Consider the following 10,038-nt stretch of genomic DNA (forward strand, 5'->3'; position numbering starts at 1 on the left):
CTTCTTCTTCTTCTCCTTAGTCTTAATCTTGTTCTTCTGCTTCTCCTTTGTGTTCATCTTCTTCTTCTTCTCCTCCTTCGTCGTCATCTTCTTCTTCTTCTCCTCCTGCTTCTTCCTCTCCTTCATCATCATCTTCTTCTTCTTCTCCTTCATCCTCATCTTCTTCTTCTTCTTCTTCTTCTTCTTCTTCTTCTTCTTCTTCTTCTTCTTCTTCTTCTTCTTCTTCTTCTTCTTCTTCGTCATCTTCTTCTTCTTCTCCTTCGTCGTCATTTTCTTCTTCTTCTCCTTCTTCTTCATCTTCTTCTTCTTCTTCTTCATCTTCTCTTTCGTCTTCATCATCTTCTTCTTCTTCTTCATGTTCTCCTTCGTCGTCATCTTCTTCTCCTTCTTCTTCTTCTTCTCCTTCTTAGTCATCTTCTTCTTCTTCTTCTTCTTCTCCTTCTTCTTCTTCTTCTTCTTCTCCTTCTTCTTCTTCTTCTTCTTCTTCTCCTTCTTCTTCTTCTCCTTCGTCGTCATCTTCTTCTTCTTCTTCTTCTTCTTCTCCTTCTTCTTCTTCTTCTTCTTCTTCTTCTTCTTCTTCTTCGTCTTCTTCTCCTTCGTCGTCATCTTCTTCTTCTCCTTCTTCTTCTTCTCCTCCTTCGTCTTCATCTTCTTTTTCTTCTTCTTCTCCTTCGTCGTCATCTTCTTCTTCTTCTTCTTCTCCTTCGTCGTCATCTTCTTCTTCTTCTTCTTCTTCTTCTTCTTCTTCTTCTTCTTCTTCTTCTTCTTCTTCTTCTTCCTCTTCTTCTTTGAGTGAGAAACAGCCCTGCAGACACCGAGGTCATTGCAGCAGAAGGGCAGGATGTGCTGCAGGCTCACATCAGCAGTTCCAATGCGGCCTGTGCAGGGAGAGGCCCCTGGTGGAGCAGGCTGTCCCCCTGCAGCCCATGGTGTATCCCAGCGGCGCAGAGCTCCATGATGCAGCCAGGGAAGGAGCCCACAGTGGATCTGACCTGAAGCACGCTGTGGCCTGTGGAGAACCCCTGCCGGAGCAGACTCCAGGCCAGACTTGCATCCCGTGGAGAGGAGCCTCTACAGGAACAGGGGACCTGGGGGGAGCTACCTGGGGATGAGCCATTGGTGGCTGGATGCCATGGGGGGACGGTCGAGTACCTGGGGGTAGATGGGTATGTGGGGGATGTCTGGGGGGTTATGGGGGCCTCAGGGGACACTTGAGGGGACATCTGTCTTTATCATTGGGTCTCCAAGCCAGGTGGGTAGCAGAGGACAATGGGAGGGGGTGCTGTCCCCAAGCTGGCAGGCCGTGGGGGTGCTCCCTGTCTCCATGCCTTCAGATTGGCTGGTAGCAGAGGGCCATGAGGTGTGCGTCTGTCCCCATGTCCCCAGCCAGGGGTTGGGTAGGGGTCCGTGCATCCCTGCGTCCCCAGGCTGGTTGCTGATGGTATCCCCACATCCCCAGGAGGGGACAGAGGTGACACGGCACGCAGGTGACCGCTGGCTGGCCCGGGGCCCCCTCGAGTATGTGCCGCCCACCGAGGTGGCTGTGCTGGAACGTTGCCAGGCTGTGGCCCTAGCTGACAACGAGGGCATTTATGTGTGCGACATCCGCACAGGCAAGGTGCCTGCCCTGCTGCTATAGCTCCCCTGGAGCTCATAGCTCCCTGTAGCTGAGTTTCCTGTGGCCTCCTATAGCCCTTAATGTCTCCTATAGCTGCTTTATAGCCTCTTTTAGCTCTCTGTGGCTCCCCATAATCCCATTACTGCTCCCTGTAGCTCCCTGTAGACTTCTAGGGCTCCCCTACAGCACTCTGTAGTTCTCCATAGATCCCTGCAGCTCCTTATAGTCCCCAATAATCCTCTGTAGAACCACATAAATGTTTCCCACTCATCCACAGCCCTCTATAGCACCCTGCAGCCCCCACAGATGCCTGTAGGTTCTCCCCATTGCCCTCAATCGCTTCCTATAATTCACATAGCTCCCCATAGTTCCCCAAAACAGCCAGGACTCCCTATAGCCCAAGTAATCTCACGAGCTCACTATATCCCTCCACTCCCACGCCCAGTGCCCCCAGTTCTCCTGCCAGTGTTCCACATTCCTCCAGTGCCCCCATATCCCAATCCAGTATCCCCAGACCCTCTCCCAGTGCTCCCAAAATCCATCTTAGTGCCTCCAGCTCCCTTCCCAGTGCTTCCTATAACCTACCCCAGTATCCCACACACTGCTTTCCAGTGCTCCCAGTATCCCATGTGGCCCCAGACATGCTCCCAGAGCTCCCTGGGCCCCCTCTCAGAACCCCCCATCACCTCCCACAGTCCATCTCAGGGCTCCCAGTATCCCATATATCTGCTTCCAGTGTGTTCAAACCCCTGTTCTGTTCCCCCAGACCTTCCCAATGTCCCCAGACACACCATCCTAGTGCTCCCAGTGTCCCTTATACCCATTCCAGTGCCCCCAAACTCCCAATGCTCCCAGTGCCCCTCCTAATGCCTTCATACACCCTCCAAGTGCTTCCAGTGCCCTCCAAATCCCTTCCCAGTGCCCCCAGCGGCCATCCCAGCCCAGCAGCACCATGAGGTGGGTGTGAATGCAGGTGCAGGTGGTGACGGGCCAGACCTACATGTTGACAGAGTCCGAGGAGCTGTGGGAGAAGGAGCTGCCCCCTGGGGTGGAGGCACTGCTGGCCGAAGCCTGTGGAGACCGCACTGGCCTGGATGCTGGGGTCCCCTCCTCCTCGAGCCTGGATGCTGAGGTCCAGCACCATGACCGCACCCACGCCGTCACCTACCAGGTGCCCCACAACGCTGCTGTGCAGGTCTATGACTACCAGGAGCGGCGGGCACGGTGAGCACCTGTGGTTGTCGGCATGGTGGGGCAGGGATGTGGTGGATATGGTGGGGGGGACGCAGGATTTTGGCACAGAGGTGACACAGAGGGTGGTGCTGGGTTTAGATGACATTACTGGGACCTGCACATCTTTGGTGTGTCCTGGGCATGTGGCTGATGTCCTTGGTACAACTGTGATAGGTGGCCCCACTGACCGATGCAGGGCCCAGTGGTGGTGGTGCCAAGCCCCAAGGAGCAGGTGATGGTGTGGGGACTTGTGTGTCCTTGGCATGTCCTTCTGTTGTGGGTTTAACCCTGGTAGGCTGCTTGGCACTTGGCACCACGCAACTGCTTGCTCACTCCCCCCAGTGGGACTGGGGAGAGAATTGGAAGGGTAAAGGTGAGAAAAGTCTCAGGTTGAGATAACGTTTGGTTGGTAAAGTAGAAGCTCTGTGTGCAAGCAAGAGAAATCTAACGAGTTCATTCACTGCTTGCCATCAGCAGGTGATGTTCAGCCATTCCCAGGGCTCATCATGTGTAATGGTTGCTTGGGAAGACAGGTGCCAGCATCCCAGATGTCTCTCTTCTTCCTTCTTTTTCCCAGCTTTTATAAAATACAAACTTTTATGACGTCATACGGTTTGGAATAGCCTTTTGGCCAATTGGGGTCAGCTGTCCTGGCTGTGTCCCCTCCCAGCTTCTTGCCCACCCTGAGCCTCCTTGCTTGCAGGGCAGCCAGGGGAGCAGAGAAGGCCTTGGTGCTGTGCAGTTCGGCAGTAGCTGAAACCTTGGTGTGTTATAAACACTATTTTGGTCCCAAATCCAAACCACAGCACCATACGAACTGCTTTGAAGAAAATTAACTCCATCCCCACCAGACCCAATGTACATGTGCATGTGACCCTTTGCTTGTCCTTGACAGGGTGTGAAGTCGTGCTGCGTTTCGAGTTGGCCATGCAGGGCCCTGGGGACCAGGTGACAGTGTAGGGACTTGTAACACATCCTTGGCAGTCTCTGTCACGCAACTCCTAACTTGGTGTGTGTAGGTACAGGGTAGTAATAGGCTCCAAACTGGTGGTACTGGGGCCTAGGGAGCAAGTGATAACACTGGGACACTTGGCATAGCATGTCCTTCATGTGTCTAGACCACTCACCCCTGTCTCTGTCATGTCGCTGGGTGGTTCTAGGCCCTGAGATGGTGGTCTGGGCCCTGAGGACTGGGTGACAGCGTGGGGACCCATGTATCCTAGCATGTGTCTGCAGCATGTCCTTGGGTATGATCCATATCCTTGGCATATCTGTAGCATGTGACCCTGCAGGCTTTTGCTGGGCTGAGTTGGTGGTGCTGGGCCCTGGGGAGCAGGGGCAGGGACCTCTATGTCATGGCATGTCCTTGGCATGTGAGCTAGACAGAGCCTGTTCCTAGCAGATAGGTATGTGCAAACTCAAAGACAAAGGCTGGAAGCTGGAGATTTCTGATGCCAAGAGGAGTTGTCCTGCTCCCTATCTTGCAGCTGCACAATACGTTTGCTGCCCTCAAAGCTGAGGAGTCAGGAGCTGGATGTGTTTTCAAATGAAACAGACTGACCCTGAGCCATGCAGGAGCACTGGGAGGAACTGGTGAGTGATACTGGTGGGCATGCTTCAGGGGATGGAGGCACCCATTGGTCAACCTGCTCTCTTTTGCTGCCTGCTAGGCGCCTGGATCCAGAGTGCTGTGGAAGGACTGCCAAAGCTAGTCCAACCCTCTGGACATCATTATGGGGAGACAAAACATACACTTTCTGGGAAATGAGCACATTTGGGGAACCTCTTCTGAAGGGTCTGTTTCCTAGTGCATGCAGCATGGGGTATCAACAAAAGGAGTTAGAGAACTGTGTTCAGTTGCAGGATATGTGGACATGAACGTCCAAGGCAGCCATGGTTGCAGTAACCATGAGATGGTGGAGTTCAGGCTCCTGAGGGGAAGAAGCAGGGCAAAAAGCAAGATCACAAGTCTGGACTTTAGGAGGGCAGACTGTGGCTTCTCCAAAGACCTGCTTAGAAGAGTCCTATGGGATTCTGAAAGCTTACCTCCTCCAAGCTCAGGAGCAGTCCAAGCCAAGAGCAGGAAGTAGGTCAATAATGTCAGGAGATCTTCGTGGATAAACAAGCCTGGCCAAACACACACAAAAAGGAAACATACAGAAAATGGAAGCAGGGACAGGTAACCTAAGAGGAAAATGGAGACACCATTCAAGCATGTAGGGTTGCAGATTGGAAAGCCAATGCTCAATCTGGCAATGGATGTCAAAGGTAACAGAAAGGGCTTCTACAAGTACAGAAAGGGCAAAAGGAAGACTAAAGAAAATATGGGCCTAGTGCTGCATGAAGCAGGGGACCTAGTGACACAGGATGTAGAAAAGGCTGTGGGAATGAATGCCGCCTTCGCCTCGGTCTATATCAGACACACCAGTCTTCAGGTATCCTAGGCTCTGGAGACCAGGGAGAAAGCCTGGAGTAAGGCATGCCCTTGGTGGCAGAGGATCAGATTTGAGGATACTTAGGCAAATTGGGTGTATATATAGTTCCATAGGCCCTGATGGGGTGCAACTACAAGTGCTGAAGTAGCTGGCTGATGTCATTGCAACACCTTGCTTGGTGATCTTTGAACGGTCATGACAACTGGGAGAGATGACTGAAGAATGGAGGAAAGCAAGTGCTACACTTTTCTTCAAGGGCAAAAAGGAGGAGCCAGGGAACTACAGGCCCATCAGCTTCACCTCGATCCCTTGGAAAGTGATGAAGCTGCCTGGGCTTCAGGAAGGCCTTTGACACATTCCCCCATAAGATCCTCACAGGCAAGCTGCTTCAGCCTGGACTGGATGAGCACAGAACAAGATGAACTGAAGAGTGGCTCAGCAGCTGAGCCCAGAGGGTGGTGACCACTGGCATGGAGTCTGTTTGGAGGCCGGTAACTGGTGGTGTACCCCAGGGATCAGTACTCACTCCAGTCATATTTGACACCTCCAGTAAAGATCTGGACAGTGGGGGGGCAGAGTGGATCTTCAGCCAGTCTGTGATTTATACAAAGCTGGGGGGAGAGGCTGAGATGCCAGAGGGTCCCGCTGCTGTAACACAGGAGGGCATGGACCTGGATAGGCTGGAGAACTGGACAGGCAGAAACCTCATGGAGTTCAACACAGACAAGTACAAAGTCCTGAACCTGGGGAGGGACAGCCCCACACACTATTTATGCTGGGGCTGCCCAGCTGCAAAGCAACTTTGCAGAAAATGTTCTGCAAAATGTGGTCCTGGTGGACACAAAGTCCAACAAAAGCCAGAAATGTGCCCTTGCCGCAGTGACAGCTAGTGGTTGCATTAGGCAAAGTGTTGCCAGCAGGTTGAGGTAATGCACCTCTCTGCTCAGCATTGGTGAAGCCACACCTGGAGCACTGCATCCAGTTCTGGGCTCCTTATTACAATAGAGACCTGCCCATCCTGCAGAGAGAGTCCAATGAAGGGCCACAGAAATGATGAAGGGCCTGGAGCATGTCTCCTGGAGGAAAGGCTGGGGGAGCTGGACTTTTGAGCTTTGAGAAGAGAAGGCTTGGGTCTTACTGATGTATAATGTAGATAAATACCTGAGTGCAGGGGTGATCAAAGAAAAGGGAGCCAGGCTATTTTCAGTGGTCCCCAGTGCCACTGAAAATAGTCAGCTGCTCTATGGAGCAGCTGACGGTCCTGTCCCTCTCAGCAGGCCGCCCCAAGTGGCCCCATGCCCGCCGCAGCCTCTGCCTACGCCTTGGCCCCGACTTCTGTGCCGACATCGTGACCATCGAGACTGCTGACCATGCCCGCCTCCAGCTCCAGCTGGCCTACAACTGGTGGGTGAGGCTTATGTTGGTGGGCCATGGGGGTGGGTGTTGAGGGTGGGGGCCTGGAACCATCTCAGGTAAATGGTGTGGGATGGGATTGAGCGTGAGCCTTGGGGACATGGCTAGGGTCTGGGGGCGGGGTTAGATTTGGGATAGTCTTGGACGCTGGGGATAGGGCCTTGAGCCCTGTGGGGTCAGCACTTGGGCTGTGGGGCCATGGTTAGGCCGTGGGTGACATCAGGGTTATCGGGCAGTGATGCTGCTTGGGCAGGACTGGGCTAGGAGGACAAGGAGGAGGTGGGGCGGGATCTGGTGGAGGCACTGACAACAATATGGGGACAGACCAGATCCTGGGTCATCACTGGGGACAGAGCCTTTAGTTAGGGAGCACATGCTAGAGCCAGGAGGTGCAGCTTGGCAGCTGGGTGGAGCCTGATGCTTTGACCTTTGGTTGGTGGTTCTGGGACAGAGGTGGGTTATGGCAGTAGGAGTGGGATCAGGCCAGGATCAAGGACCAGGGTGGGAGCACTCTGGGGTGGGAGAGACCTGAGGACACTTTCCTTGCAGGCACCTCGAGGTACCAGAAGAACCGAAAGATCTGGTGTGCCTCTTCAGTGTCCCTGACTTTGTGGGTGATGCCTGCAAGGCCCTGGCCTCCTGTGTGTGTGGCACTGTTGCTGCCGTCACCTTTGATGACTTCCACAAGGTCTTGTTGGTCATACATATTTTCCCTTGGTCAAGCCCAAGTACCCCCACTTTCACCTGCATCACCAGTGCCTCCACCCCCTCCTCCTGCCATGGTACTCTGGGTCATTGGTGCACCATCCTGTGTCACCTATGCCCCCACATGTCTTCCTATGTTGCATGTGTGACCATGGTCCACTCAGATTCAACATCCCCCCCCACCACTACGTGTGCCCCTTCTGTGTCACTCAGCATAACCTTGTGGCTCCTGCATATTACTCTGGGTCTGCGTTGTCCCCCTGAGCCTCTGATGTGCCCAAGAGTCACTGGGGACATCAGGAATTTCCCAATGCCCCAAGAACTCAAACAGGCTGTTCTGCTCGGCTCTGCTTGGCACTAATGAAGCCCTGTATGTTCCCCAGTGTCCCCACTGCCCCAATGGCCTCAACATCCCCAAGTGATGCTGATGCCCCCAGTGTCCCCAGAACTCAAATCGTCTCATCTGCTCAGCTGTGTTTGGCTTCGATGAGAGCGGGCGTTTGCAGGAGCAGCTCCGCTTTGCCCCCAGTGGGCTGGTGGTGACAAGCATCGACATCCAGAGTGTGGAGCCTGTGGACCAGCGCATCCGTGATGCCCTGCAGCACAGTGTCCAGCTGGCTATCGAGATTGCCACCAACTCCCAGGAGGCTGCTGCTAGGTCCCCATGTTTCCCCATGTCACCTCATGTCCCACCAAGTCTTCCCCATGTCCCCTGTCTTTCTCCAGTGCACCTCCCAGTTTGCTGTTAGGATCACCACTAACTCCCAGGTCTCCCTTGATTCTCCAAAAGTCTCTCCATGTTCCCAAATATGTACTTTCGGCTCTCCATATGCCCTGTGTTGCCATAAATTGCCAGTTGCCATAAGTTGCCCATAAGTTGCCCTAAGTTGCCAGAAATTCTGTGATTCTGTGATATCCCCATCTCCCCCACATCCCTCATGTCCTCAAATATCCTCCATCTCCCTCGTGTCCCAAAACTTCCTTCCATGTCTTTCCACATCCCCTACATGCCACATACCCTCAGCATGCCCTGTTTCCCCATGTTCCCAACATCCCCCATATCCTCATTACCTCCCCACACCCCCAGTTTCCCCCATATCTCCAGCATAGCCTGCGTCCCACCTTGTCCCCAGTGTCCCAGGCATCACAGAATCACAGAATTGTCTAGCTTGGAAGAGACCTCAAGATCATTGAGTCCAACCTCTGACCTAACACTAACCAGTCCTCCACTAAACCATATCGCTAAGCTCTACATCGAAACATGTTTTAAAGACCTCCAGGGATGGTGACTCCACCGCTCCCCTGGGCAGCCTATTCCAATGCCTAACAAAGGGATGCATCTCGCATCCCTTGGTCTCTGTCAACAGGCACAAGGCAGAGCACCTAGCGCAGGAGGCCTGAGGACGCCTGGAATGACAGTGTCTCCTTGACCAGGCTGAGGCTGAGCGGGCACGCAGAGAACTGCTGGAGCTCGAGGCTCTCAGGTCAGCCATCTCCTCGTTATGCGCTGCCCTGGGGGCTCTGAGGGCTTCTGCTTGCCCACAGGCACTGGGGTCTTCCACCTTCCCAGCATGCAGTGGTCTTCCTCAGTGGGTTTAGGTGTACCGGGGTCCTCCATCCCCCCACAGTGTGCTGGGGCTCTGCAGCTTTCCCAGGGTGAACCATGGTCCTCAATATTCCTGAGGGCACTTGGGGAAGAGGTGCGGGGCTCGGGGCGGAAGGCGTGGTGGGAGGGGGTGAGGCCCGTGGTGGGCGCGGTGTGTGATGCAGCCCCACAGTGCAGTGGTGGAGAGCGCGGGGGTGGCACGTGCAGAGGCTCAGGCCTGGGTGGAGGCTACCCGCATCGAGGGCGAAACGGCCATCCTCCAAGCCAAGCTCAAGGCTAAGGCTATCGCCATAGGGTGGGGTCTCCATGGGGCAGGTCTGAGTGGGGAAGCGGCTCAAGGAGGACAGGGCTTCCAGGAGGCAGTGCCTGCTTGGACTCGCTGGAGGGGTTATGGTCTGCCAGGGTTGTGGTGTGCTGGGAGAGATGACCAGCACTGTGCCCATCTCCAGATGAAGCTGCTGCAAGGCCTGGGACTCCAGTCGACCCTCATCACCAATGGTGCTGCACCCCTCAACCTCTTTACCACTGCCCGGGGGCTGCTGGGCCTGGCAGCTCCTCCAGAAAACTCCAATTCCCCAGCCTTTGCCCTCTGAGGACCCAGGCATCTGGACTTTCCCCTGAGAGCTGGGTGTCCTGAGCAGCTGGAACCTCCTGTCCCTCTTCATGTGTTTCCTTTTGTCAGAATAAAGCAAACAGATTGCAGCTGTAAAGTCAAAGTGATGGTGGGGGTTGGGGGCAGTGACATCAGAGTGTGTTTTGCAGGGGATGACCACCTGTCATGCTTCTGTGTTCCTTTGTGGCTGGGCAGATGAGCTTTTATCACATAATCTGACATTCTCCCACTTAAAGAACCAGAAAGAATTGTATCATCTTCTCTTCTTGCACAACAATTCTCAGCCATTTGTTTCATCTCCTGGGAAGGATGCACTCATGGAGCAGACTTAGTACTGCTGCTAAGTACCTTTAAAGGGTCTTATAGGTCTATAAGACAGGTCTATATTGCCCTAGCATTCTGTGTTTTACAGTCT

The 10,038-nt window shown here is 54.0% G+C and overlaps 1 pseudogene across 1 annotated transcript; it reads left to right on the top strand.

The window, feature by feature from the left end:
* The first annotated feature begins 1,459 nt into the window (after positions 1-1,459).
* On the top strand, positions 1,460-9,603 carry LOC311219251 (major vault protein-like; annotated as a pseudogene). The gene is made up of 8 exons: positions 1,460-1,618; positions 2,592-2,842; positions 3,877-3,922; positions 6,539-6,690; positions 7,249-7,387; positions 7,851-8,062; positions 8,772-8,888; positions 9,183-9,603. The product of its transcript is annotated as a major vault protein-like (transcript).
* Positions 9,604-10,038: the final 435 nt, after the last annotated feature.

This window comes from Netta rufina (genome assembly GCF_964035555.1).
Source record: "Netta rufina genome assembly, chromosome: 27".
NCBI classification, from domain to species: Eukaryota; Metazoa; Chordata; class Aves; order Anseriformes; family Anatidae; genus Netta; species Netta rufina.